The 11,208-nt window shown below is 35.9% G+C and overlaps 1 pseudogene; it reads right to left on the bottom strand.

Moving 5' to 3' along the window:
- Window positions 1-6,246: 6,246 nt before the first annotated feature.
- On the bottom strand, window positions 6,247-7,113 carry LOC116630555 (annotated as a pseudogene).
- Between the last annotated feature and the right edge of the window lie 4,095 nt (window positions 7,114-11,208).

Raw genomic sequence — 11,208 nt, 5'->3', positions numbered from 1 at the left:
TCCGTGATTCATTGTTTGCATATAACACCCAGTGCTCCATTCAATACGTGCCCTCTTTAATACCCATCATCAGGCTAAACCATCCCCCCAGCCCCCCTCCCCTCTAGAACCCTCAGTTTGTTTCTCAGAGTCCATAGTCTCTCATGGTTTGTCTCCCCCTCCGATTTCCCCCCCTTCATTTTTCCCTTCCTACTAACTTCTTTTTTTTTTTTTTTTAAACATATAATGTATTATTTGTTTCAGAGGTACAGGTCTGTGATTCATCAGTCTTACACAATTCACAGCGCTCACCATAGCACATACCCTCCCCAATGTCTATCACACAGCCACCCCATCCCTCCCACCCCACCCCCCACTCCAGCAACACTCAGTTTGTTTCCTGAGATTAAGAATTCTTCATATCAGTGAGATCATATACTTATCTTTCTCTGATTGACTTATTTCGCTTAGCATAGTACCCTCTAGTTCCATCCACGTTGTTGCAAATGGCAAGATTTCATTTTTTTGATGGTTGCATAATATTCCATTGTATATATATACCACATCTTCTTTATCCATTCATCTGTCGATGGACGTCTTGGCTCTTTCCATAGTTTGGCTATTGTGGACATTGCCGCTATAAACATCAGGGTGCACATACCCCTTCGGATCACTACATTTGTATCTTTGGGGTAAATACCCAGTAGTGCAATTGCTGGGTTGTAGGGTAGCTCTATTTTCAACTTTTTGAGGAACCCCCATACTGTTTTCCAGAGTGGCTGCACCAGCTTGCATTCCCACCAACAGTGTAGGAGGGTTCCCCTTTCTCTGCATCCTCACCAACATCTGTCATTTCCTGATGTTAATTTTAGCCATTCTGAATCTTTTTAAAAATATTTTTTCATAATGCTTTTTGAAACTGAGTTATAAGACATACAGTAAAATACAAAAAGTGATTTTTTACTAATTTATGCCCCTACAAAACCACCATCCAGATTGAGATATAAACTATTATCACCACTCCAGAAGCCTACCTCATTTCCTTTTAAGGTCAATACACTTTCTTCTGACATTTATCAAAATAAAGAGTAACTACACTACTTTTTTTTTTTTTAATTTTATTTATTTATTTGACAAAGAGAGACACAGCAGGAGAGGGAACACAAGCAGGGGGAGTGAGAGAGGGAGAAGCAGGCTTCCCACCGAGCAGGGAGCCTAATGCGGGGCTCGTTCCCAGGATCCTGGGATCATGACCCAAGCCGAAGGCAGACGCTTAACGACTGAGCCACCCAGGCACCCCAAGAGTAACTACACTTCTGACCTTTATCACAATAGATTAGTTTTGCCTATTCTTGACCATCATATAAATGAAACTACACAATATGTATGTTTTTTGACTCAATATTGTGTCTGCTAGATTTATCTATGTTGTTGTGTTCAGTAGTTGTGGGGTTTTTTTTCCATTACTAGGTACTATTTATTCACTATCAAGTTGATGGATAGTTGGAATGTTTCTAGATTTTTACTATTATGAATAAAGGTAAAATGACCATTTTTACACATCTTTTGATAGACATACACAATAATATTTCTGTTGCACATATACTTAGAAGTATAATTGCTGGGTAGTATGGGTATACACATGATCAGCATTAGTAGATTCTGCCAAAGAATTGTCCAAAATGGTTCTATCGATTTATACTCCTTTCAGCAATGTGTGATAGCCTGCTTTCCTGTACATCCTTGCCAACACCAGATATTGTTAGTTCTTTTAATTTTAATCAGGCTTGTGGGTGTGTAGTAGTATTTTATTATGGCTTTCAAATGTATTCCTGGTGGCTAATTCTGTTGATCGCCTTTTTATATGTTTATCTGCAATTTCTACATTCTTTTTTATACAGAATCTGTTCATATTTCTGTCCCATTATCTTTTTTATTGTTTTTTACCTGTTGATATGTTAGAAATTTTTTATATTCTGGATATGGGTTCTTTGTGCGATATATGCACTGAAAACTTTTTCCAGTGTTCAGTTTACTTTTTACTTTTAAAATCTCTTTTGATGAATAGAACATCTTAATTTTTATGAAGTTCACCAATTCACCAACTATCTTTTATAGTGTGTTGTTTTTTTTTTTAAGATTTTGTTTATTTATTTGACACAGAGAGAGAGAGAGCACAAGTAGGCAGAGCGGCAGGCAGAGGGAGAGGGAGAAGCTGACTCTCTGCTGAGCAGGCAGCCCAATGAGCTGAAGGCAGTCGCTTAACCGACTGAGCCACCCAGGTGCCCATGTAGTGTGTTTTTGATTCCTATGTCCTTTAACTACCCCAAGGTCCTGACGATGGTTTAGCTTTCACATTTCAGCGTATGCCCTATTTCCAGTTGATTTTGTTTACTATGTAAGGTCCATTTTTTTCAACGAGTATACAATTGATTCATTACTGTTTATTTAGGTCTGCTTTAATTTCTTTCAGCAATGACTGTAGTCTTCAATTGTGTTACATTTATTCCTAGGCATTTAATTTCTTGGAAACTTGTTTATGTATCTTTATATCTCATTTTCTAATTCCTTGTTCCTAGTATGTAGAAATATAATTTGTTTTTTATATTGATCTTGTATCCAGTGACCTTGCTAAATTCACTTACAAATTCTAATCATTTGTAGATTCCTTTATATTTTCTAAATATTCAATATGTTACTGAAAATTATGATGGTTTTACTTTTTTCTGTCCGAACATAGATTTTATGTTCTTCTCTTGAATTTTTACAGTGTTTAGGAGTTCCAATAAAATTTGAATAGAATTGATGGCATTGGACCAATTTGTCTTATTCCAAATTCTTAGGGAAAGTGTTCAATATTTCATTATTTATTATAATTTAACCATAGGTTTTTGTGGACATGCTTTTTCAGATGAAAGAGGATGTCTTTTATTCCTATTTGTGAGATTATTTTTTATCATGAATTGATGTTCAATTTTATCAAATGCCTTTTCTGCATCTATTAAGATGATTGTATAATTTTTGTCATTTATTTTGTTAATGTGGTCAGTTACAATTATTGATTTCTCTTATGTTGAAAACTATCTTACACCACTGGAATACACTTCACTTAGTCATGAGGTATTATATATTGCTGGATTTGATTTGGTAATATTTGCTCAAGTTTTGTGCATCTATTCACAAGGAAGAAATTGGCATGGAATTTTGCTTCCTTGCAATGCCCTTGCCAATTATTACCCTATGAGAAACACAAGAAATGGGAAGTGTTCCTTTTTAATTATTTGTTGGAAGTGATTTCTCAAATTGGGATTATTTCATGTTAAATCTCTGGAAAGTTTAAAATTGTGGCTTCATTTTCTTTAATGGATATAGGAATAAGCAGAATTTCTATCTATTTTTATGTCAGTTTTGGAAGCAAGTCTAGCTTCATGGGCATAGAGCCTGTGAAGTCACATGCACTTATAAATGTCTTACACTTAATTTAATGCTTCATTCTCAACATCTTTAAATTTTTTATTAATGTTTGAACAAAGAAACTCCTCATTTTGCACTGGACCCCTCAAATGATAGAGTTATTCATGTTTTGTTATATGTGGTTTTAAAGGTATTCACTTATTTTATCTAAGTTATCAAATTTATTGGTATTAATTTGTTAATAACCATTAGTTCTATTTTCAGTATCTTTAGAATTTGTAATGTCTGTTTTTCTACTTACTATATTGATAATTTTTTTAAAGGATTTTTGTTATTTACTCATTTATTTAAGAGAGAGAGAGAGAGCACAAGCAGGGAGAGAGGCAGAGGGAGAGGGAGGAGCAGACTCCCTGCTGAGCAGGGAGCCGGATGCAGATTTGGGACTTGATCCCAGGACCCTGGGATCATGACCTGAGCCGAAGGCAGCCTCTTAACCGAGTGAGCCACCCAGGCGCCCCTATGTTGATAATTTATATTCTTCCTCTTTCTTTAATATCTTGCTATTAAAAAAAATACTTCATTAATCTTTTTTGAGAAACAATTTTTGTCTGCATTTATTTTCTTTAAAATTATGTCTGCCTTTTGGGGTGTCTGGGTGGTTCAGTCAGTTAAGTGTCTGCCTTCGGCTCAGGTCATGACCCCAAGGTCCTGGGATCAAGTCCCAAATCTGCATCCAGCTCCCTGCTCAGCAGGGAGTCTGCTTCTCCCTCTCCCCACTGTGCTCTCTCTTTCTCACTCTTGTTCTCACTCTCTCTCAAATAAATGAATAAAATCTTTTTAAAAATTATGTCTGCTTTTTGAAATTTTAATTACTGTTATTTTTATTAACTTCCTTCTACTTTTTAAGGAGTATTTAAATATGTTTAATTTATAGTTAATTTTCTAGTTTCTTGAGATAGTAGATTGGATTTTCAAACTTTCTTCTTAATATACTAATTTAGAGCTAAAAATTTCCCTTTGGTCACCATTTTAAATGCATCTCAGAATTTCTGATACGTCAGATTTTTTTCATTCAATTTAAAATATAATTCATTGTGATTTCTTTTTTGACATGTGTTATATAATAGTGTGTTTAATCTCCAAACCCTTAGATATTTCCCAATAATCTTATATTGATTTCTAGTTACTCTATAGGATATCAGTTCTTTGGAATCTACCTATGTACATTGCCTACATAGATCAGCAAATGGTCCATTTGGTAAATATTCCAAATGCACTTGAAAATGTTTATTCTGATTATGTTGGGTGTACTGTTCATTGTGTTGTTTAAATTTCTTATGTCTTTAATTTTTTTCTTGTTCATTTACTAAAAAGTTTTAAAATATCAAATTACAATCATAGATTTGTATTTCTTTTTAGTTCTCTGTGTTTCCTTCAATGTATTAACCTTTTTAATAAATGTGTAAACATTTATAATTATTATTTCCTCCTGTTGGTTATCATTGTGAAGTGTTCCTCATAAACTTAGTTAATTCTTGTCACTCTTCTTTCTCTTCTGTTGATAGACTACAACAGCTTTATTTTGATTTTTGATTGCATGGTATGCATTTTCACCTTTTTCTTTCAGATATTTGTAACTGTATATAAAGTATGTCTCTTGTAAACAGTATTGAGTTAAATTTTGAATTTTTATTTTTTTTGTTTGTTAATCTAACCTGATCGTTCTCCCTTTAACTGGAGTGCTTAGTCAATTTACATTTCATATTACTGAGATGGCTGAGTTTGAGTCAACCATCTTGCCATGATTTTCTAATTGTTTCATCTTTGTTTCTTCATTTATCTTTTCTGGCCTTCCTTTGGATTAATCATTGTTCCATTTTTTTATTCATTCTTTCCTCTATTAGCTTTCTAGATATATATTTTTTTGTCATTTCATTGATTATTCTTAAAATCACTATATGAATTCTACATGGTAAGTTGTAATACTTCCCAAGGCATACAAGAAACTAAAATAGTTTAATTCCATTAACCAAAACACCTTTGGTGCCATCAATTTCATATATTTTAAATATAAGGTTTTATATGTATAAGATATAATAGTTAATAATTTTAAACAGAATGTTTTGTGGGTTTTTTTTTTTTTTACTGGAAACAATAAGCTGTAGGAAACTAAAAAGGAGTAGAGTGAGAATTCCTTATAAAAATAAAAAGAACATATACAATTGTATCTTCAAGAATTTTCATGGAACATTATGACCCATCAAATTAAGGTATCCCCATTCTCTAACAAAAACAAACTGAGAAAGGGCAGCATGAAAATATTCTAATGCAGTGCTGCCCAACACAACTTTCTGTGATGATGGAAATGTTCCATTATCTCTGTGTTGTCTAATATAGAATCTATTAGCCACATGAATACTCACAATGTACCTAATGTGATTGAGGAACTGAATTTTTAATATAGTTTAAATAGCCACATGTGGCTAGTGGTTACCAATTGAACAGCACAGTTCCAATGCCTCATGGCTCAAAACCAGTGGTTTCTTTGGGGGACTTCTCTAATCACTGCTGAAGGGTGTAGAGGGTTGAGGGTGGAAAGAGAGGAAAGTTCTTAACAGATCTATTTAGTTACTTAAACAAGTTCCACAGCTTTCAGGGGCAGGGACTGAGGAAAGGACTCTAAGGGAGACCTGAGTATGCCCTTGAACTCCTGGCTAATGCCAAAGGGAGTAAAAAGCATAGGATTTGGCTCTCGGATAGGAAGAGGCCTGTGGTGCCACACACAGAATCTGAGGCTTGGGCCATCTGTGCATGGAAATCATCCGCTATGGGGCTGTTGGGAGGTGGGGATGCTCATTTCTGGACAGGGTTTCTGGGGCTAGAAGAGGATTTAGAGCTGGAGGGAGGACCTGAGGGCCCTTTCTGGCCAACTGCAGGCTGGATAAGCCCTTTCTTTTTAGGGAGCAAGGTCTTGTTCTTGCTCTTGAACACTTTGCTGGGATCCAGCTTGTTCACAAAGGAATTGGTCTCTTCTGCGAGCAGGTTGGGGTTGTAGGTGATAGGTTTATGCAGGTTGAACCATTGCTTGGCCTGTGAGCTAATGCCGTAGCTGGTGAAGGCATACTACCACTGCGGCAGGCCCAGGTGCATGATGAGGAGGCAATAGTAAGTGGTAAAGGTAGCCGTGAGAAAATGCCAGTATAACGCTCTGTCCAGGAACCAGATCTCAGTGTCTCGTGAATGCTGGTTTTCCTCTTTTGTAGACAAGGCCAACCTCCCCATTCAGATTGCAAGGATCCAGCTCAAAAACCACACTGGGAGAATCCAAGTGAGGCTTCTCTGGCTGGTTCTCACTGGCTCCAAGTGCATCAACTTCCAGGTCTGCAGAGTTGGTGCATTAGGGAGTGCATACACAGAAGACAGGTTGGGTTGAGTCGGTTTTGAGATGCTGTTAATTGCCATGCTGCCCAGTGGAATGGTGTGCTCATCAAGCTTCATGCTCCATGTCATGTGGAAGCCATTTGTCATCAGGTAAAAATACTTCACATTCTCAGGTAGCACACAGTTTTGTTGTTGTTGTTGTTGTTCCTATGAGGAAATCATATGACACTCAGCAGGTGGCTTTTCTAAGATAGTGACTTCTGTCACACCTGGGGAAGATTCTAGGCTGCAGGTGATCCCCAGGGTCAGCTTCTCCTGGTACAGCTTGCTGCAGCCTGGGGGAGCATCCCCGCCATGGCTCACGTCCCACTCTGAGCTCATTTATAGTTTTCCATGTTTACATCTTCAAGTGCTCTCATTCCATTTTGCAGTTATGTGCTTCCATCTGGGATCATTTTCCTTCAGAACTCCCGGTAATGTTTCTTGTAGTGCAGATTTGCTGGCAACAAATTCTCTCAGCTGTGTTTAACTGTAAACATCTTTACTTATCCTTCGATTTTGAAGGATTTTTTGCTGGATATAGAATATTGGTTTGCAGGGTTTGTTTGTTTTCCTTTAGCGCTTTAATGTTAATCTTTCATTTTCTGACATCCATAGTTCCTGTTGAAATGTCAGTCATTAGTCTTTTTGATGCTCATTTGGAGGTATTATCTCTGTTTTTCTAGGTATGCAAAGATTGTCAGTCTGTTTTTAGCTTTCATAAGTTTAACTATGATGTGCCTAGTTGTGTTTTGTTTGTTTGGTTTTGTATTCTGTTTGGGGTATATAGAGGTTCTTGAATGTGTAGTCATATGTGTTTTAATTAGTTTGGAGAAATTCTTAGCCAATATTTCTTCCAATATTGCTTTTTATATCCAATATAATATTTCTTATTGTACATAAAACCTTTGTTATCTCTTTGTTCAAATGTTACTGTGTTTTACTGAGGAAATATCTCCTGATCTCCTGGACTTTGGCACAAATATCATACTCTCTGCTTTCCTGTAATGAGGTCACATAATCAATTTAAGAGTTGAGAAAGTGTTAAATTAACCCAGCTTTCTGACACTTCATGCAGTAATGTAACATCATAATCCAACAGGCAGAAAAACCAAATAACATCACTTTTTCCACAAATTGGAAGAAGGTATCTGTAAATCATATAACAAGGAATTCTTACTCAGGATGCATAAAAAATACATGTTAATAATAAAAGACACAGAGTAAACTGGAAAAATGGGAAAGGAGTATAAAGAGGCAATTTATAGAAGAAGAATAGCCAATAAAATGTGAAAAAAATAATTTTCAATCCCATTACTAATCAAAATAAAAATGAAAACAGTAATGAAGTACAACTTCTCATTTATATGAATGGTAGTAAAGACTTCAGTAATGCACAATGTTGTAAAAAAAACTTGAAGAAATATAAATTCTTATACATTGCTGGCTACAAATATTTGGAGAGCAATTTGGCAAAATATAGTAGGTCAAATGGATATGTTTTTAGCTATTTCACTTTCACATATATATGTACAATGAGCTATGTATATAAATATTGTAATAACCAAAATTTGGGACTAAACTAAATAGCCATCAACAGGGAAATGAACACACTGTGCTATATTTATGTAATGGAATACTAGAAAATAAATGAAGCAGATCTTCATGAAACAATATGGATTTATAGGGTATATCTGAAACATAATAGTAAAAATGCATGATGGCAATGGATACACATGGTGTGACACCATATATAAGTAACTCTGAAACACAAAGAATGATACTTCATATTGCTATGGGTTATTATATTTATAATACAAGCATTGAAATATGCACAGAAAGTATACACTCCCAACATCAGGAGAGCAGTTGCTTCTCATGAAAGTGAGAAGAAATAAGAAAGAGGTGCATTTTGAGTCTTGAGTTCTGTTAAAATAGAAAAAGCGCCTGAAACAGATCTGGCAAACTCCTATCATGTTTGTTAAACTGGGTTGATTATACTAGTTTCCTGTAATTTTCTGTACATTTGAAACCTTTCACGATTAAAATTAAATTGTAAAATTTAAGCTCTATTTTTATGTTTAAAATTTTAAGCTAAGTTTAAAGGGAAGTATTAACCTTTAATGGAAGAAAACATAAAATTTTTAAAGGTTCAACCTTAGTAATAATCCTGGAAATACCAATTAAAATAATGATGAGCTACCATTTTATTGTAACAAAGAGTGATTTGTTTTTCTGTTCCTTTAAAACCCAATGTATTGGGCATTTGCATACATTCTTAGATTCTTAGATGGTGATAAGCTGATATAACTTGAATGTAATTGGTCAGTACATTCTGAGACCATTAGCATGTTTATACCTCTTGACTGAGCTACTTCCACTTCAAAGAAACAGAAATGTGGTTGATAAACATCTAGTGCTGAAATTCTGGATTATTTTTCTTTTTATCCTTTTATATACTTTTAATGTATACAGTATGCAATATGTATAATAACCCATTTTAAAATCGAAATATAATCTATCAATTTTGCATGAAAAACTTGAACACCCTAACAATAAAACTCCTAGGAAAACAATTAAGTGCTGTATTAGTGCAACCGGGAAGCTGTACTAGATACAGGCAAACCCACAGGGCACATGGTCAGGTCTGCTCGAGGTAGGCCAAGGAATGCTGTGCCAACCAGAAGATTCAGCTTATCAAGAGCATAGTAAGGAGGGAATGATATTCGTTTCAAAGGAAAAAAACCTTACACTGGCATAAAATAGTGTTCCTCAAAGTATGACACAAGTGTACCTCCTAATCATCTGCAGTCATTGTTTGTAGTGTACATCTCTGCCACCTCAAACCCACTAAATCAAAACTCCAGGGCATGGGGCATAGGACCCTGCCTTAGGCCTGGCTCCCTGGGTGGTTCTCACACACAAAATTTGTTAACTACATTACAAAAAACCAAAGCAGTATGACATTCTTTGGAAATTGACCGTAATTTAGTGCAAACTGAATTGTAGCTTACAGGTGATAGTGGAATGGGGGGAGATAAATCTGGAGAGGAATGTCATGGTCCAGTTGTAAGAAGACTTAAATGGCACAGTAGGAACTTTGACAATTAACATGAAGATCCAATAGGAAACCACTGAAGAGTTTTAAGAGTAGTAACCTGATACGATTTTTTTTTTTTTTTTCAGAAAGATTACTCTGGCATCAGCGTGGATGACTGGATAGGGAGCAGACAGGCAGGAAGGAAACTTGGGAGAATGTATTAATTTTCCTGGAATAAGATAGCAGCATTAGTGTAGACTTGAATACATACACTTGGTGACCAATTGAATACTGAGTGAAGGGAGAAATAATTTGGGATGAATCCGATTCCCACATCTGCTTGCCTCCATTCTAGACTTATAACAGAATATCTAGACAAAGAATATCTTAAAACTACAAGCTGTACTTTTCTGCCTTTGCTTATTTTTATCACAAGACCTATATTTTACTGGAAACATGAAGCCTATAAAGATAAGCTTGTGCAGCCACTATAATAATACAAGGACAGACACTCCAGAGGACATTCTCTTACTGAATAATATTGTTAGCTAAATGTCTACAAGACTGTCAGCAGAGATAGGATGTATACTTGGAGATACTGTGATCCAGGCAATCTTAAAGGCTCCATTGCAGTTTCTGTGGTTCAACATGTGACAGTGTGTGTGCATAGGGGAGGAATGAGTGGTGGTCCAGAGTAATTTTTTTTTCAATAAAAGACTATTTTATTAAAAGCCAGCCCATTCTTTTTTGCGTCATTTTGTGTCCCACAATGAGACATTCCTTTTAATCAGTCTGTCTGGTAAAACCACAGCAGTGACTTGTCTTCAGGCTGATTGTGGCAAGAAGGAATTTCCCTTAGACTGCAGGATGACCTACGACAGCTTTATATATTTCCTCATTAAAATAAAATGGCAGACGTTTGGGGCATTAGAAAATTGTTTTCCAGAGGCTCTAATTCCTACCCAACCTGAACAGACAGCTACAGCTGTAGCCTGAATGTAGGCTGAGCAATCTCCTGAGGTCTTTGGCTGCAGGGGAGTTAAAGGGAGCAAATACCAAATCAAGCTTCCCTGTAGCACGAGGAATCCCCAGAATTCGCAAAGGCTCTGTATCACTCACTGGACAATCCCAGAGCACATAAGATCCTTCTGTTGTAATCATTCTCAAAAGCCACCAAAAGTAGTCCAAATACAGGCCTTACTCAAACAAAAACCTTTTAGTGATATGCTGCTTTTTGGTTACATCCCATATAGAAGCTATGAAAGCACTCCTCCTCCCACTCCTTTTAAAAACGTCACTGGTTTCTTGGAGAACCTAACGTATCTGTCCTATAGAGTGTCCAACATTATGGATTT

The sequence above is a fragment of the Phoca vitulina genome, unplaced genomic scaffold (genome assembly GCF_004348235.1).
Source record: "Phoca vitulina isolate PV1807 unplaced genomic scaffold, GSC_HSeal_1.0 scaffold4, whole genome shotgun sequence".
NCBI lineage: Eukaryota > Metazoa > Chordata > Mammalia > Carnivora > Phocidae > Phoca > Phoca vitulina.
The sequence above is the reverse complement of the archived record's forward strand: the minus strand, read 5'-3'. Positions and strand labels throughout refer to the sequence as shown.